General features: G+C 39.8%; 1 protein-coding gene and 1 long non-coding RNA gene across 4 annotated transcripts in view; one reads left to right on the forward strand and one right to left on the reverse strand.

The window, feature by feature from the left end:
- Positions 1 to 17664, forward strand: part of NTRK2 (neurotrophic receptor tyrosine kinase 2) — a 200456-nt gene that overhangs the window by 172101 nt on the left and 10691 nt on the right. The gene's annotated exons all lie outside the window — the stretch shown is intronic.
- LOC108493118 lies at positions 187 to 16771 on the reverse strand. Its single transcript, XR_001873356.1, has 8 exons — positions 16262 to 16771; positions 13342 to 13451; positions 12274 to 12350; positions 7204 to 7363; positions 5696 to 5871; positions 5304 to 5512; positions 673 to 795; positions 187 to 253 (listed from the first exon to the last, which is right to left on the reverse strand). It is a non-coding gene; the product is annotated as an uncharacterized LOC108493118 (long non-coding RNA).

Raw genomic sequence — 17664 nt, forward strand, 5'->3', positions numbered from 1 at the left:
AAAGTCCGTTCAAGTTCTGGAGATTCCCAGTTCCCAATGAAGTCCAGCAACCCAACACTGATATGACAAACAGGACACTCAGTCAGGCAGTCTTCCTCCATCTTGCATGGTGGAGATGGGGGAATGGATAAACGCTAATTTTTCTAATGGATGTAACACCAGAAGATGTAATAAAACAAACCTATACCTGTTGTTCCCAAAAGGTGAATGGTATTTTTCTCTCAATCCACCTTCCCAGTAGCTTCCACAACTTCTAGAAAAAAAATAATATTATCTTAGAAAGGGACTAATGGAAGTTGCCTTGAAGTTCACTTAATGGTTCATTCTTTCTTCTGTTGCTGAGGCTGGGACCCTGCATTTTTTTGGTCTTGCACTTCATTGCAAGCATTGGGAGCCTTGAATAGCAGGAAACACAAGTCGCAGAGTGGCTACAGAAATTTTGCTCCACCTTGAAATCCCAGAGACTATCACTCTGCAACTGTAATTTTAATTATATAGGATGATTCTGTGCCTTTTAAAGAGCAACTTCTCAGAATTTAAAAGGAGTCTAGAGACTTCTGGGGACAGGCAAGTTAGATTATAGTTATTACCAGACAGCTATTTCAAGATTACTACTCTCTGAATTAGCAAATCCCCCACCCCCATGAAACACAAACAAAACAATGAGTTTACTTGTCCTTCCAAGATTCTTCTGGTGTTCAACTTGTAACTTGCAATTTGCAGCCCTTCACCTCAACACTTTCTCTGTAGGAAAAAACCTGATCTTTAAAGTTTCCAGTATGTCAGATTAAGGTCCTGAAATTAAAAGACATAGATACTTATTTGGTTTCAATAATTTTTGATGTGTAAATGCTAAAATTGTTTCTTTCATGTGCATGAAAGAGTGGGGTGGGGAAGGGAGGCATTGGGAGAGTGGGGGGAGGTGTGCATAACTAAATCTGTGGGTTTTTTTCTGGTTTTGTGAAACTCCACCTGGAGTGCTGCATCCAGCTCTGGGGCCTTGTAACTAAAAGGGCTACAAGAGAGCTGGAGAGGGACTTTTTACAAGCACAGGTAGTGATAGGACAAGGGGAAATGTCTTTAAACTGAAAGAGGGTAGGTTTAATTTAGATATTAGGAAGAAATTTTACTGTGTGGGTGGCGAGGTTACCCAGAGAAGTTGTGGATGCCCCATCCCTGGAAATGTTCAAGGCCAGATTGGATGGGGCTTTGAGCAATCTGGTCTAGTGGAAGTTGTCCCTGCCCATGGCAAGGGGATTGGAACTATGTGATCTTTAAGGTCCTGTTAAAACATAACCATTCTATGATGATGATGTATGGGAGTAGGTTGCTAAACACTTCCTGACATAAAAGGTTCCCCTAGCCTTCTCTGCTGCATTGTTTAAGGCTGAGCTTGCATGACTGCCCAAGCCACTCCAGCATACTGCTGAGAAGGGCTTGGCTCCCACAGTAGTATCTGGAGAAACTTGAGCTGTGTTCCCTCCTGCTACAGCTCTGCCATTGTATTCCTGTCAAGGCAGCATGTTCTCCTCCTGGGCATTCCACAAGTAGGATGAGCATCTATTCTTCTGAAAGTCAGCAAAAAGGCAACAGATTTGCAGTAACTGCTGTGCCAGTACTTGGTCCTGGTGCCGGCCCATTCTACATTCTTTTAGTAGTTCCAGGACAGCCTTGTTAATCTGGTAAATGAGGAACCAGGTGTCTGTGCTGCAGTTTGAACTTTCCATAGTCAAATGTAATTTCTGATACATTGCAGGGAACTGTTGTGTTTGGATAAAATTAGATGTGGAAGGAGTTAGCCAGGTGGCCACATACACACCGACTGGTGAGATTAAGAAGTAATATTTAACAGCTCCCTCATTTGCTGAACACTGTCTAGCAAATGTACAGAATTAAAAAGACATTCTGTGGAAAAACATTATTAGATCCTGTCATTAAAAATGTTTTCCATAATGTGTATTTAGATTCCTAATAGTGCTGGAATCTTTCACTCCAGAGCAAAAAAAACCCGTTATACATCATATACGTGATATAAAAATATTTATATAGAAATGATACAGTTGTAAACATGTGAGCAGTTGCAGTGATGAATTATATTCAGAAATGCTTCTGCCTTTATCCACAACACGTAAGTGTTGTTGCCCGCTCAGAAGCCAAACTCCTCAGGACTTTTTGTAAAATGCCAAAGATCTTCAAACATTTCATTATGTTTTAATTCAACATGCAAGGGAGATTTTGTATTTCCATACCAAATGAAAGGTTTAACCCACTGATGCAAAATACACATGGTACATAAAAATAAGCAACAAAGTGCAAACTGGGCCCGTCTTCAAAGTTAGACATCTCATAGATACATGGGGCTCTCCATTTTGACCTAATTTTCTCTGACTAGGCAGATACTCTCCTGACTTGCCCAAGCCAGCCCAATATACATGTACCTCTCCAGCCTTTGTAAGAAATGACTGAGCCTGTTCTTAAATGTAAATCACATTTGCTTGTAAGCTATCTGCCCTATCTTTGGCCATTTTTGAGGGCATTTTCTTATGCTGTGCCAGAATCTATGATCTCAGGATATGGGATGTTAGGGTTTATTCCTGACAGTTCCCAGTACTATCTGTATATGAACCAGTTCATGGATTTGTCTCATCTTTGTTTGCACCTGCTAGTACTGTCTACATTCATAACTGTGGCAGCAAGTTCCAGAATTCTAGTACCCATTATGTAAAAAAGTGCTTTCATCTGTTCTAAATTTATTTCTTACTAATTTTGTTGAGTATTCTCTTGTTACAGTATTTGAGACTTTGTTAATAACAATTCTGCACTTGTTCCTGATTGACCTCAGTTTATCCATCACTTTAATGAGTTCGTAAACCTCAACCTAAGTTTAGTTCTCCTATTCTCTGCCTCTCCGGTTACATCATATCCTCCTCAAGCTGTGAAGACCACAACTGCACACTGAAGTCATGTAAAGGCCATGGCTTTGTAATGTGGTAGAATTATGCCCTGTGCCACGTTGTTGGTACTTGTTCTGGTGATGCTCAGTGTCTTGGGTTTTTCTGGTAGATGTTTCTCACTGATCTGTTGGTATTGGAGATGGCTCCAAACCTCCTTCCCAATTTGTAGCTGTCAGTCCAGAGTGTAAACATAGGTTACTAGTTATTGCACCCGTTTATCATGCACTTAGTTAACTGCATTAAGCTCATCTGCTGCCTGTTCTCTCAGTTTAAAAAGCCTCTTCAAAAACTTAGTATCACTCTGTTACTTGGACTAATTGACAATGCCTTCCCATCTTTGGGCCATTGAAGATGTTGAATGTAGCTGATCCTAGCACAGACCTCTGGGGACTCCACTAGTGCTTCCTCTCTGTCCTGAGAAGTCGTCTTGAAGTCCTCCTGTCCTCCTTTCTGCTTCTTGTCCTGTAACTAGCCTTCAGTCCATTAAAAGGCCTTTGCAGCAGGTGTGTTTTTTTTTTTAATAACCTTTGATGTAGAGCCTTATCAAAGATGTTTTGAAAATTCACATATACTTTGTCTGCTGTATCACCTTTGTTCACATTCATCCTATGGACCACCACTTGGCTGGTAGAGTGGGATCCTTTTCTACAGAAGGTTTTCTTTCACACTCTGCTCAGAAGGATACAGACAGACTGTTTATGTCCATGCATCAGCTCTCTCTGAGCATAGGTGCTCTTTTTAATGATAGTCAGTTTCCTGCAGTTTTCCACCTGCATACCTTCAAATTCAGGTGAATGTCATTTAGTCCTGGTGATGTTAACCAGCTTCTCTCTTTGCTTGAAAAAAACATTTTCCTTCCTGTAATCCTCTAACATTTTCTGTTTCAAACCTTATTTTCTATTAAATAAAATCACTCTTAAGTTGCATTAAAGGGGTGGCTTACACAAATGCTGCAAACTCTGTAAAACTGTTTTCTCTCTTAGGTTAGGCATTCTTATGTCTTGCAAATACTCCTTCTGCACTTCTTCAACTTTTATGTACCAGTCTGTGCTGTAGTAGCAGATCATGTGTGATAGACCTAGTGTATTGAAATTTATAATGGGGTGGTCCTCTTCCTTTTCAAGTCAATGGCAAGATCAGGTGCAAGACAACATTAAGTGCCTGAAAGAAAAAATCCAAGCAGAAGTCTCCTTTTGCTGGTCTTAGGTAAAGAGGAAATATATCTGTGGGAAGCCAGTTGAGCTGTCCTTTGTTGTCATGCCTAAGACCCGTCTCACTGTACTTCTCAGCCTGTGCTGCAGTAGATCCCCCTGTTTCACAGGAATACCAAGTAGTACCTTTGTTGGGTGTCCAGAGTACTTCAGCTTCAAAACCCTGCAGTGTTTCATGGCTTAGCAAGTTTTCACTTGTATCTGAAGTAAATTTTCAGTATTAAGCTGGTTGTTCAAGTGGTTGGGACAGCGCAGGAGAGCTGAAACATTTGTTATGTCCCTCACATGGGTCTGCCTGGGATATAAACAGCTCCATCTAGTCTTCAGAAAAGTGCTGACCCAGTGAAGTCTTCCCTGTTTTGTTTGTGTGTTTTTGGGAGCACGCCAGTTTTATTGACCTTCTGAGGGCTCCCTTCATGAATAAATCATATCATAGGGAGCTCTGCTTAGAAAAATGACACACAAGGACATTCTCCATTGCTGGCCTGAAAGCTTACAAGAAGACTAGATGCAAGTGACAGTGTATTTCAAAGGCTGAAATTTGGGATTCAGATTGCAGTGTACACTCATCTTACCCTCATTATATGGCCAGCAATCCTCAGCAGAGAGAACTGAGGATAAAAGTACAATTCCCACAGCCACACAGCCTGAAGAAGGGACCAGAATGCTTTTGGACACAGAGCTGGAGTTGAACTACGTGCCAGCCCAGAAAAGGCATCAGCGCATACAGACAGTGCCACAAGTGCTTCATTTTCATGCAACTCCAGTCCAGTGGCTGCCCTGGGAAAGGGAGGCAGGACTGAAAGGCTGGGCACAGGATCACAGCCTTATTGCCTAGACAGCAGTTTGTCTTCTGGCAGCTTGTGCCTGAGGCCCCCTCAAACCTTTTACTCACTGAAATCAGTACTTTTTATGGCTACAAACAGTCCTTGAGATGCGTGAGTCATGTTTGGGATTGTCAAAACCCCTTTGATGACATGGTATGTGCATGTATTAGGGGTATTTGATCCAGACAGTAAGTGGATGGGAGAGAGGGGCGGAAAGACACTTGAAACATTAAGAAGAAAAACATTGGTAACAGAGGGTTAACCTCTTTTTCCCGTAAATGTCTGATTTCTTATGCCCAGTATACACTCACCTTGTGCAGTGCCTTGGCAGAACAGCCCAGACCTGTTCCTGCCACAGTCAACCTTACACCTTCCCACTCCTCCACCTTTACACCTCCTCCAGCATTCCCTTCTTTGAGCTTCACCACTGGAATCCTCTCCCAAGGCTGGTGCTGCAAGTTCAGGGCATTTGAAGGCTTGGTTTCCATGGCAGCTGGGCTCTCCTGCTCCCAGACAGCAGCTTAGAAGGAGAAGGGAAGGAGAGGAAGAGAACGTCATTAAATGTGCCAATTAGTATGCAGGGCCAGGCTGCAGGGCCAGGCTGCGGTGGCAGCAGTAGGGGTTGTGGGGCTGCATGGCAATTAGGGGAAGATGGCTGCAGCAGGTGGGAACTGAAGGGCACAGTACCACACCAGACACCTACCCACTCTCTTACAGATGAACTCTCCAGCATCATTCACACCCCACAAGCTAAATGTGGTCTGAAAATAGGGAAATCCCCTAATTTCCACTGGGCAGGAACAGGGACAAAAATTATGCATTCTGAAATTTCTGTATTTGATGACCAGCCAGGTACCATGGTGACATTCAGCTGGAGAACTGCAGAGAGGAGAAGAAGTAGAGAAAGTGAAGTCAGATTAAGATTTTATATTTTCTCTGCTGCCTCTTAGCTTGTAGCACATGGCAGAATTCAACTAACGGAAAAGATGCAGCTTGAAGACCAGAGTGTATTTTCACAGCAACAGAGAACAGGGCTCTGCTAGACTGTGGTTTTGATGCCAAGCAGCATGCTGACCCCTCCTGTTAGAGCATCCAGTTTCTGTTGGATATAATCTTTTCCTTAATTTCTTGGCCTAGTCTGGAGGGTTTTTAAAAAAATTCTCTGTTCTCTTAAATGGTTGCAACATTTTGTCCTGGGTTGACAATATTTCAGTAAGAGCTGTCTGTATTTTATGCAGATGCACAGGAACTGTACATTTTCTGTGATGTTTCTGAGTAGACAATGCAATGTGACAGTCTGCCGTGGTTTAACCCCAGCTGACAACTAATTACCATGCAGGCCTATGCTCACTCCCCATCTCTGGTGGAATGGGAGGGAGAATCAGAAAGAAGTAAAACTTGTGGGTTGAGATAAGATCAGTTTAATCATTGACATAAAGTAGAATATTCTAATAAATATTGTATTTAGTATTTCTGTTATTAATAATATTGTTAATGTAATGAAAAGGGGAGAGAGAGAAATAAAACATAAGGAAAGAGAGATGCACAGTACAATTGCTCACTGCCAATGCCTGCTCATCCCTGAAGAGTGATCGGTGGCTCCCAGCCAACTGCCCCAAGTTTGTATACCGAGCATGACATTCTACAGTATGGAATGTCCTTTTGGTTGCTTTGGGTCAGTTGTCCTGGCTCTGATCCCTCCCAGTTTCTTGTGCACCTGCTGGCTGCCAGAGCATGGGAAACTTGAAAGTCCTTGACTCAGAGTAAGCACTACTTGGCAACAACTAAAACATCAATGTGTTATCAACATTATTCTCATATTAAATCCAAAACAAAGCACGGTACTAGATAGTAAGAAGAAAATTAACTCTATCACAGCTGAAACCAGGACAGAGTCAGAGACTGTTAGATGGATTAATTCTATTGTGATGCAGTCATGCTAAAATATTTAATCTCTAGAAGGAAAGCATTCTAAGTACCTTTATAGGACATTGACTGCTGGTATTTCGGATTTTGATTTTCTTTTAACAACTAATGACCACTTTCTCCCATCATTTCACTTTCCATAGAAAGAGTCTGCCTAGAGAAATGTCAGAAGGAGTTGCCTATTAATTAATCATTTTGTTGTTGCTTGCTTTTGTTTAGGCTGTAAGATAATCCATTCTCTTCCCAATATGTGTTTGGTCCCTATAGTATATTTTAATGCTTTACCTGGGATCCAGTTGTTTTAAGACGTTTCATTGATCTAGTGTGAAGCTTGGGGGTTTTGTTTTTCCTCCTGTGCATCTCTGTAAAATGTACCTTTCCTCAGTGCATATCTTGAGTATCTGAGTTGTATGTGGAGCAGTTTTGAGCAGGGGAGGAATTCCTCCTGGAAGTAATAATGGAAATAATTTATAAACCAATTATATTGCATTGAGCCACTCCTCATGCCCCTGCCAACCTCTCATGCCAAACTGCCTGGGGCTTGAAACACTCTCGGAATCCCCTGAATGTTGCATTCCCACATATTCAAGGAGGTGCCACTGTCTGCAGGATGCCTTCTAAAAGCATAATGTTCCCTTCTACCTCCCAGCCCTCCAGCAGCAGCCACTGCTGAGATTTTTCTGAACAGACCTCTGTAGGTCTTTGCTTCATTTCAGAACCCATTTAGAGGATGCACAATACTAAAAAGCATACAGTAGAACGTGTAACCTAAATTGAGTATCAGTCATATTTTCTTTTTAATTATCTGAATACATTTTGTGCTAAGTTTCCATTCAAACAGAAATCTTTCAGGAGCATCTGGCTGCTTTGTTTTGCTGGGAAACACCAACATTTTTCTTTTTGAAATTTCTTGCTCAAAACTGTGCTTAAAATTATGAGAAAATGGTGAGTAGTTTTGCCTGATACAGAATCAAAGGCATTTCAGAACATCAGTAATTCTCAATAAGAAAAGCGCTTCTTTTTATGACCACAGTGGTTTTGTTGAATGGAATAATAAGGGTACTGTAAGTAGCCTAGGTAGAAGTTCATTTAAATTTAAATTAGTTTGCATTTATTGGGAAAGAGAAGGTTCAGGGGAGATATTCTCAGTTCAAAAGTACAAGGAGAACTTTCCTATTGCCTTGTTGATTCCTTATTCTGCTTATCCTGTCCTCTCATTCTCCTGCTTCTGATTCTTCTGAACCGCAACGTATTAGCATGATAGTCAAAAGTTGTTGTGATTCTTCTATTAGTCAGTCCTTAGACTAAATACAACCATTTCTTCCTTTACAGAGATCAATTCTTCTCTCTTCTTTTTTGTATTGGCAATACAGAACAAAAGGATTTAGGCTCAGTTGCACATAGACTGCTTCTCGATACCATTGCAGAGTATAAAAATATTATCCATTATTTCAGAATACTAAAGATGATTGAATTCTAGAACCAGCATCCCACCTCATCCCACCGCTTATAGAAATTTGCGGCCAGTCTATGTGTTGTGGTTCTAGCTTTCATTTAAATTAGAGCATTTTTCTCTTCCTTTGTATACATAATGCTGTTATTATCATAATTAATATGAACAGTGATCATATAGTATTAACATAAAATAATAATTTTTAAATACATTTAAATCTTGAAAATAAAACCCATAAGATTTTCCCACTATATATTATATAATTATTAAAATTAATAAAATTAATTATTCAGAGATGAATTTGTGGAAAATACATTTGTGTTTGGCATCCATCTCAGTGCTAATAATCAGCAGAAGGTGTATAGTATTGCTTCCCTTGCTCTCCATCTGGGAGCATCATGAGCAACTGGTTCAAATGCACAATAACCAAAATCTGTACTTCTACTGCAAGACAGAATGTACATGCATTAGCTGTTTTGGAGGGAACAACAATTACATTTGTTCCTATGATGGCAGACGTAACCTATAGAAATTAGGGGCCAGTCTGTGTGCTGTGGTTCTTTCCCCAGACTTTTGCCTGAGTTTCACCTAGAGAGAGCCCGGAGGCTTGCCCTGACTCCATGACTCAGTGGAAAGCCCAATTTCTGGTAGTGACAGCTGAAAAACACAGTTTCATCAGGGCTTTTTGACAGCTGCTCACAACCTGTGAAATCCTCTAGAAAAGGCAGTGCAAAGCTGTCTCTGTGTTCTCTTACAGAAGGTAGAAGTTCTGCCTTTATTCCCTCTTTAATTCCTTCCCCATCTCTCACATACGAAAAGCAAATGAGCAAAGGCACTGCAGTTTTGTGTCTTCCATGATGGAGAGGTGAAATTATAGTTATTATTGTTTTTCTGAGTATTGTGTTCTTTTCAGCAGTGTTCATTCTGGATATTATATTCCTTTTCCTGAAGTAGAAAAGAGTTGAGGCTTCTTGTAACTTGGCAGTGTTCTGACCATAGGATATCTTATATAGGAGGCTCTTAATGTTACTGGATATTTACTGAAATAACTGAAAGGCACATGTAGGATTAGAGCTGCAAGAGTCTTCCCAAGCTTCAGCCCATCCATAAGAGGACCACTTGCAATAAGAGCTTTATGTGGGCCATAGTGCTCACTGATGGCTGCTTGTGTGCTTGCCTATTGGAGATGCTTTGCAATAGAAAGCAGGCTGGGTGGTCATACATTCCTACATGTCCTGGTTTATGATTGTGACCATTTTGCTTTTTCCCCATCTTCTTTTCACCCTCTGTGCTTTTCCCATACCCACACCTTCTTTTCTCTTCTATTGATATTCTTCTTGATTCCTTTCCCTATTCAACAGGGTGGGGGTGTCATGTTGTTGCTTCATTTAGTAGATGCTTCTTCATTAAAGTGCTCCTGCTGAGCATAAAGAGGCCCTTATTTGAGCAAGTGCATCGGGGGAGTAACCCATATTAGATTCATTTAACAAGGAATATTCTCCCCTGTTTTCTCTAGAGCCAAGACAGTCTTGGAAAAAATAACTTCCTTTTGCTGTTATTGTGTCCTCCTGCCACAGGAGGACATAGACTCTGGACAGCTGTCTGACCTTAAAGAGCAAGAATTTGGGTTGCATTTTGTTCAGGAATTGTCATACTTAATTCCTGTCTGATAGAAGCGCATTCTGTATTGGCTTACATATGATATTCATTTTTATCTCTTCAAAACAGGCAAAGAAAATACATGGACAATTATTTCTGCCTTTCAAATGGCTAACTTCCACCTGACTGTTTCCATAGCTCAACAGTTTTCACAGAAAACCAGAGCCATGTTTTGCTTCCCACCAAAGATGACATATTGACCGTAACAGTGAGATCTCAGTAAAACCTAAGCACCTTTACCAAATACACTGCAGTGCATTTATTATCATACTATAAATGTATATATATATAGTTTTATGTATATATACAGTAACATGTCAAAATTAAGTGGCATACATTTTGTGATGGAGTCTTCATGATCTTGAATTAATCCAGTTCCTTCACTACCTAGTTCAAGGATTCAAGCAACAGAGCACCCAGACACTCATACAGCAGTGACTATGTAAATTGTTCAAAAGAATTGAAAAGAAAATTAAACGAGATAAATACACAGTTCAGCAACTCGGAGGGCACTAATTTACAATTCAGTATTCACATGTAATTACCATACTAGCAAGGCAGCCTCCTTTGTCAGTATTACCTAGTCAGTGATAAGCTCACTGCTAAAAATTAACATGTCATAAAATAAACACTCATTTAGGATGTCCTGGAAGGCTGGATTAATCATACAGAACGGGTCTTGCACAGTATGGTGGGTTTTCAAGCTCAAAATCATTATGGTAGGAAGAAGATTCTTTCAGGGGAGAACTTAGTGTTGCATCTGCTTTTCGTTAACAGAAGTCTTTTAGCTCAATGACTGAAGTGTCTTGAAGGAGAACTGCTATCTAGCAGAGAGAAAAGGAAAATAAAATGGGGCTGTAGCCAAGGCGTGAGGTCAGGGCTAATGAGAACCTCAGATGGATACAAGATTGAGACATTTTCAGCAGAAATAACCGCAGAGGTCAGGATGCAGGGTTAGGTGAAGATGGTGGCCTAATACACGAAAAGAATATATAGACTTCCTGGCAAGAAAGCAAAGAAAATTATATACTAAGGCCTGAAGCACATAATATTTTAATAAGAACATCGAGTGCATGTGGTAATACTCTGTGTGGATCATCCTAAAAGTGCCCAGAGTATTATAAAGTAGCATGACTTTAAAAGGAAATGCAGGCTTTATGAAACAATATTTCAAAAGTTTTCAGCTGAAGCAGATGAAAAATATTCTGAAGTACAAAGATTCACAAACAGTATTAGGGCTTTATTAACCCACTGTGATATAAAAAACTGACACTGCAGCTGCTATGGAGAACCCATTTGTAATTTTTTACAAGTGGCTAGAAAAAGTGTTATTATTATCCATTGCATGTGCTGCAAGTGTGTGTAGGAGCCTTGTGTAGATTAGGACTTCATTGATCTAGGCATCATACAAGCATAGGTCAAAATACTAGTGCCAGCCTAACTGAAATATGACTTGGTTGAGTACCAGATTTCTCAGAGATTGATTTGGGAATCCCATCCCAAAGTATTCTTGAACTGTCCAAAAAACTGGGGCTATAGACAATCTCATGAACCCCCCCAAAAATTTGAAATATGTTGTCTTAACCGCATGGGACATGCATTTCCCACTTGGCATATTTTGACTGTCTCCAAGACCTCTTAAGTCTTGGCAACTCTGGAGCCTGGGAATACTGTGTGTAAGATTTATATTGAAGATCATACAGTTGACTCTCAGTTCTAACAACAGGCATCTCAAAAAATTAAATTACTTGTTGGAACTACTTTGGTGTAAAACTGTAGCCTGTTTTTGTTTAAGAAATGGGTTCTAACCTTTGAGCTCTCAGTTTTACTGCAGATCCTACTTTTATTTGAGCAGTGAAACTAAAATTATGTTTATGTATTTATTTTGAATTAATTATAGAAGTGCAGCAAGTAGAGGACTCCATGTTTAATAGGATTCTTATTTATCCAGAGAGGAGGGTGACCGTGCATGAGGAAGGAACCGCTTCAATGCTGCATGGTTATAGTAAGGATTAGCTTCATCCTAGGAAAAGGTGGAAGAGTGCCCCAGAGTGCTCCCTTGGGGCAGTGAAAAATGTGAGGGGAAAACAGGGAGAGTAAGTGTATTTTTGGGTTTCTTTTCCACCCATCTCTTCTCCTGTGCTCACATGCTACTACTGGCATTTGGTGAAGGATGTGAGGAGTACATTGCACAATCCATGGTGTGGAAATTCATATATGTTAAATCTTCAGAGAGCCCTTACCTGAAATGTAGCAGTGCTGGTGAAGACCTAAATCCTTTCAAAGATCACTCTCATCTTCCTCTGTTCCTCAGGATCACCTAATAATAAAAAAGTTTAACAGGCTTTGTCAGAAAGCTAAACTTTACCCTGATCACATGTCATTAGGGAATGGATACACCCAGGGAAATTTTGAGGGTCTTTTCTTACTAGACTAACACCTTCTGCCAATGCTTGCATGTCAAGGTTATCTGGCCTTATTCTACAGGCAGAAGGTAAGATGCTATGGCACCACAGGCAGAGTTTATACACTTGGGCTGTCGTATCCAAGAACAAAATTTTAAGCATGGCTTGAGGAATAATTCAATATATAAATATGATAAGAATTTAGGATTTTGAAAGCACCATAGGAATGAGAAATCTTTTTTTCCTCCCCAGTAATAGCAGTTAGTGGTATTTTTAATGATCATATTGTGTGTTGTTTGATGGATGCCTCATTTCAGAGCAAATGCCTGTTTCAACTCATAGCATGATGTGACACAAATAAGGAGACAAAACCTAGACTTAATGGAGGGAAAACAACAGAGAATGTTTTCTGTTCTATTTTAGTTAAACTTTTCTCTTGTGTTTTCCAGTTTATGTAAACAAATTATGGCCCACAGAAAGAGCAAAGAAGAAAACATCATCAAGACTGTGGAAGAGAAGGAAAATGAGCACAAGGACCTTGTCAGTGCTTTGTTGATTAGCATCTGGGGGGAAAAGGGGAGAAACTGTCTTAAAAAATTCAAAGAACTGAAACATCTGAGACATTTCAACTAACAATTGTGGTGCTCCCTTGTGGTATACATTATAAAAGCACGTTTGTGACTCACAAGGGAGAAGAAAAGCTACAAACCAAGCTCTGTTGCTCTCCTCTTCCCCTGTGATGTAATTTGACATGAGCAATAGAGCCAGACATGCTACATTAACCTACAATAAATTTGAAAAAAATGTGGGTTTCAGTAAAGTATGGGGAAAAGTTGTGATCTGTCGTACCTGAGAAATAGCTTTCAGACTATTAGGAATACATATTTCCCAGTGAACACAAGCTACCTTATGTGGTGTGATATTGGGCTTTGAGAGTCTATGCTCAGATGACTGCAACTCGTTGATGTTGACTGTGCTGTTCAGCTAGCACATCACATTACACCTTAAACAGCCATCTAAAAAGCAAAAGAAGTTAGGATTTCAACTGTGATGCAGACTTGTAGAGGCCAGTTTTTTCCAATGCAAGGTTATTTCGTAAAATTTCCTTGACACTAGTAGCCCGGACTACTTGTGATTAATATAAAAGTGGAATTTCATATATTGTAAACCACTTTGAAAATCAGAAAGTACAATTCATTAATGTTGCACTGCAAAATTGTTTGCTGATTTGCTGTTGACTTGGACAGATTAGATGATCACCTGGAGCCTGTGAGGATTTTGACATAAGTAATTCTAACTGCTTGTCTACTGGTACTTAATACCTCTCTTCATCTGCTGGTACAACCAGCAAACACTGAGGTGTGGCAACAGTGGTAAGGTACAAGTGATACAGTGACAACTTTTTTTAAGGACTTCAAAAACACAGGACTTCATATGAGCTCAATATTCTGAGTTGCAAGTTGTGCCACTGGAGTGATCAGTAACTATATCCTATGGCATAACTTGATATGGCAAATTGGTAGAATACGGAGTGTTTTAAAAAGGAGAGACCACCTGATTCAATATGCCGAATGTTCTCTGGCTTATAGTAATTTCATCTCCCTGCTTTTTTCACTAAGTTCCTGAATCCCATCTTCAGAAATTAATCTAGATGTACACTGAATTCACTGAAATACACTGTTCAAAGTGCCTTTCCTTCCATTTTACCACAGCTTACCTCCCTTTCTCTTAGCTTAGATTATTGTTTAACACTGGAAAAGTTTATCATTTTGAAGTAAAATAATTTATATTTTAAAGGAATAGACTTTTTTTTCATTTTTACACACTTTGTCCAGGGAGACCAAAGAGCTGTAATCCATTACTTTTCAGTGCTGCAGATTTCTACTTGGTTAACTTTCCTTCTGTCCCTCTGTCTGATAGGAGACATTTCTTTCAATCAGAGATGTGAATCACGTCACCTTCTTTGTAGCACTCATCTGATCTTACCTCCAGGGCACTTCATCTTCCTTTCTTGGAAGAGTAAATGGCCTGCAGTGCAATAACTACTACAGTTTATTAATTATCCTGTATATTTGACTGGCCCAAACTGATGCTGTGTTATGTAAAACATAACAATAGGCACTGTTTCTATATCTGTTCAGCTTAGCATTTTAAAATCTTTGGAGGATCCCGAATTGTAAGATGCATTAGGTCATTCACCTACTTTGATTCTATGTGGTATCTCCCCTTTATTCCAGCCTTTTGCCAGAATTGTTTCTAGCCCTCCATAAGCATTGCTGAGAGGTTTAATAAGGACTCCATATTGCAATGTGTGGCCCTTCTGTACAGGAACATAGGAATAGCTTCTCCAAAAAGACCCTTCTAGTCCAGGGTCCTGTCACTGTGAAAAACCAGTGTCTGTGAAATAGTATGGAAACAGGTTAAGCATAAATTAATATTTCCCTGAAGTGCCCTATTAGCCTTCAGCATTCTGCAACTCAGGAGCTTCCTGGGCCAGAGATGGTATCTTCATGTTTGATAGTCCTTGTCCTATTTTGTCCTCCATCCGTTTGTTTAATCACTTTTTGATCCCTGATAATCTTTGAGGGTTGACAGTATCTTATGGCAGTAAGTTCCACACGGAACTGTATATTATGTGACAGGGTGCCTCTTTTTGTTATTTATGAACTGCCATTTACAAATTTTATTTGATATCTTCTGCTTCTTGTGTTATGTGAATGTCTGAGTAATTGGTCTTCCTTCATCTTCTCCATACTGCTCATGGTTTCATAGAGGCTAATGAGAAGAATTTTATCTCCATGACACAGAATTAACATACAATATTGAACTGATGTTATGCAATTGAAGAGAGAATTTACAGTTAAAATTAATGTTGTTCTAGACAATGTTTCACTTTTCTGAAAAAAACACTGGTAGAATTAATTAAGAACTTTAGACATAATCCCCTTTTAAATACAATGAACTAAAGCAGGGTTAAAAGTGAAAAAGAAAGGACACATTTTTAGCTATTGGCTAATAATCTACCTTATTTTATAATTCAGTAAACTCATGTGTTGGAGTGGTATGGCTTATTATGACTATGATAATAACATATTGCTTTTCTGCAAGTAGACATGCAGGACTGATATTTTAAGAGAAGGCATTGACTTTGTCTGGAAGGCCAGGGCATGAAAAAAATGAAAATAACAATTATTGATTTTTTTTTCTTGTGCTGAGAGAAACATTTGGCAGCTTTCATGAGGGGGAAAGAGCAGATGTTTAGCGAGAGAGGAGAGGTTTTCAGTTTTAGCAATAAGACATGATAATTTTCTCAGAGAACATTTCTTTGCAGTTTTATCATCCTGAGATGGGGAAACAAGTCAGAAGACCAAAATATAAATAGTGAAAAGTACCCTAAAAAGGCCATTATCTTGCAAGTATACTGGATGCTTTTTTTAGGGAGGAGTGAACAAGTGATTGGAAAGGTACAGCTTCGTTCCGGTTTGACAAAATTATCTAGTTGTGCTAAAGAGATTGAGTATATACTTGTCACATGATATGGTTTGAAGCTGGATCCCTGCCAAGTCCCCAAACCTCACCACAAGGCTCTCCCCCCCCCACAAACCACGGGAGAAGAGGGAAAAAAAACCCAAGAGAACCGAAACGAGAGAGAGGCAGCTAAAGCAATATATATATAAATATATTTACACTTATATTACAGTTATATACAATTTCAGAAGGAAAAGGGAAGGGGGAGGGAAAAAAAAGGAACAAAACCAAAATAAAATATACACGATCAATAGCCCAAGATGTAGCAATTAAAAGAATTAGCAAAAGAATGTCTTACTACTCTCCTTGGGACAACAGAAAGTTGCGCTGGAACGATCGCCGGCAACCTCTGTCTCCCAAGGTCGGCAAGGCCTTACTAGGCCTCACTCACCAACACGGCAGACTCAACAGCAGGGAAACTCACACCTCCAAAGCTGCCAGAAGTAAAGAGAGACGAAGGCCTTTCCTGCTTTCTTCTTATACCCTGGCTTACATAAAAATCGTAGGGAATACTGGGTAAATCTGGGCACTTCCTTGGTTACAAACTGGTCACCAAGAAAGGCCTAGACTAAACTACCACACATGACTTTTAATTGAAACATATGCTGAACTGCTTTGCTGCTTTCAAGTCCACCATCCTGAATTGCAAAAGGTCTGTGAACAGCAGGGCTCTGGAGAGATGCACCAGTCAAGCCAGACAGGACATTCATTTGGTTGTTCTCTGTAAGAGAGCATCTCCATTTGCTATCAATCATCAGACAACAAGGCCTTGGATTCCCATGGCAGCTGGGCAGTAGAAGTTGGAGGAATGACCATGGCAGGTATAGACAGGTCTATTTTTAATGGACAGAAAGTGAACAAACTTTAGCAAACTCTAAAATTATATGCCCTGCTTCAAGACTAAGACATAGTCCTCCTGTGACACACTTAGAAGCTAAATGTTTGCAAGTATATCAAAACAGTGTTCAAGGCCAGCTTCTCTTGCACCTTTCAAAGACCGAAATTCATGGAAAAGGTGGTTGCTGAAAGTGGTGACAAGTGGAATGACCTTGTATTGTTGAAACTGCAACATTCATATGTGGCGCAGTGTGGTGGTTTTTCCTTGGAAGAGCTTCATTGGTGAACATCATAGTTCACTGGCCAGGCATAGCAGACTCCTCCCTGTGGATTGTTTACACAGTGCAGGGTCTAATTCACTGGGCTTTATGTTTTAGATTCTAGACCAATATTGCTAGTAAAACCAGCTAGTGAAGATAATACAAGGCTATAGCTGGGCTAGGGTATGCTTGCTTTCATAGGCTGACATTTGGAAATAAGTACTTAAGTCTGTACTTCTGTAGCAGTACAATTCTAAATAAAAATGAACTATGGCATTATATGGTATTATGGTAATAATGCAGCTGCTTTCAGATAAGCATCAAGAAAATCTACCCTAACTTGTATACATAAAGTGGTCATTTTTACAGCTACAGTATGGATCACAGATACAGTGATAGCATATTATGTAAAAACTTAATGCTTTAAATCCTGTCATAACCTTAGCTAGACTGAACATAAAGGTGTTATTTACTTATAACTGTAGTCTGCTTAGCACACAACCATTTGAAATTTATGTATATCAAGCAGCACTGCAATTACAGTGTGCATAGCAGGGACTTTATACTGCAGAATGCTGGTGATATCTGAGAGCTGTGTAATAAC

Source organism: Lepidothrix coronata, unplaced genomic scaffold (assembly GCF_001604755.1).
Source record: "Lepidothrix coronata isolate B3197 unplaced genomic scaffold, Lepidothrix_coronata-1.0 Scaffold14, whole genome shotgun sequence".
Classification (NCBI taxonomy): domain Eukaryota; kingdom Metazoa; phylum Chordata; class Aves; order Passeriformes; family Pipridae; genus Lepidothrix; species Lepidothrix coronata.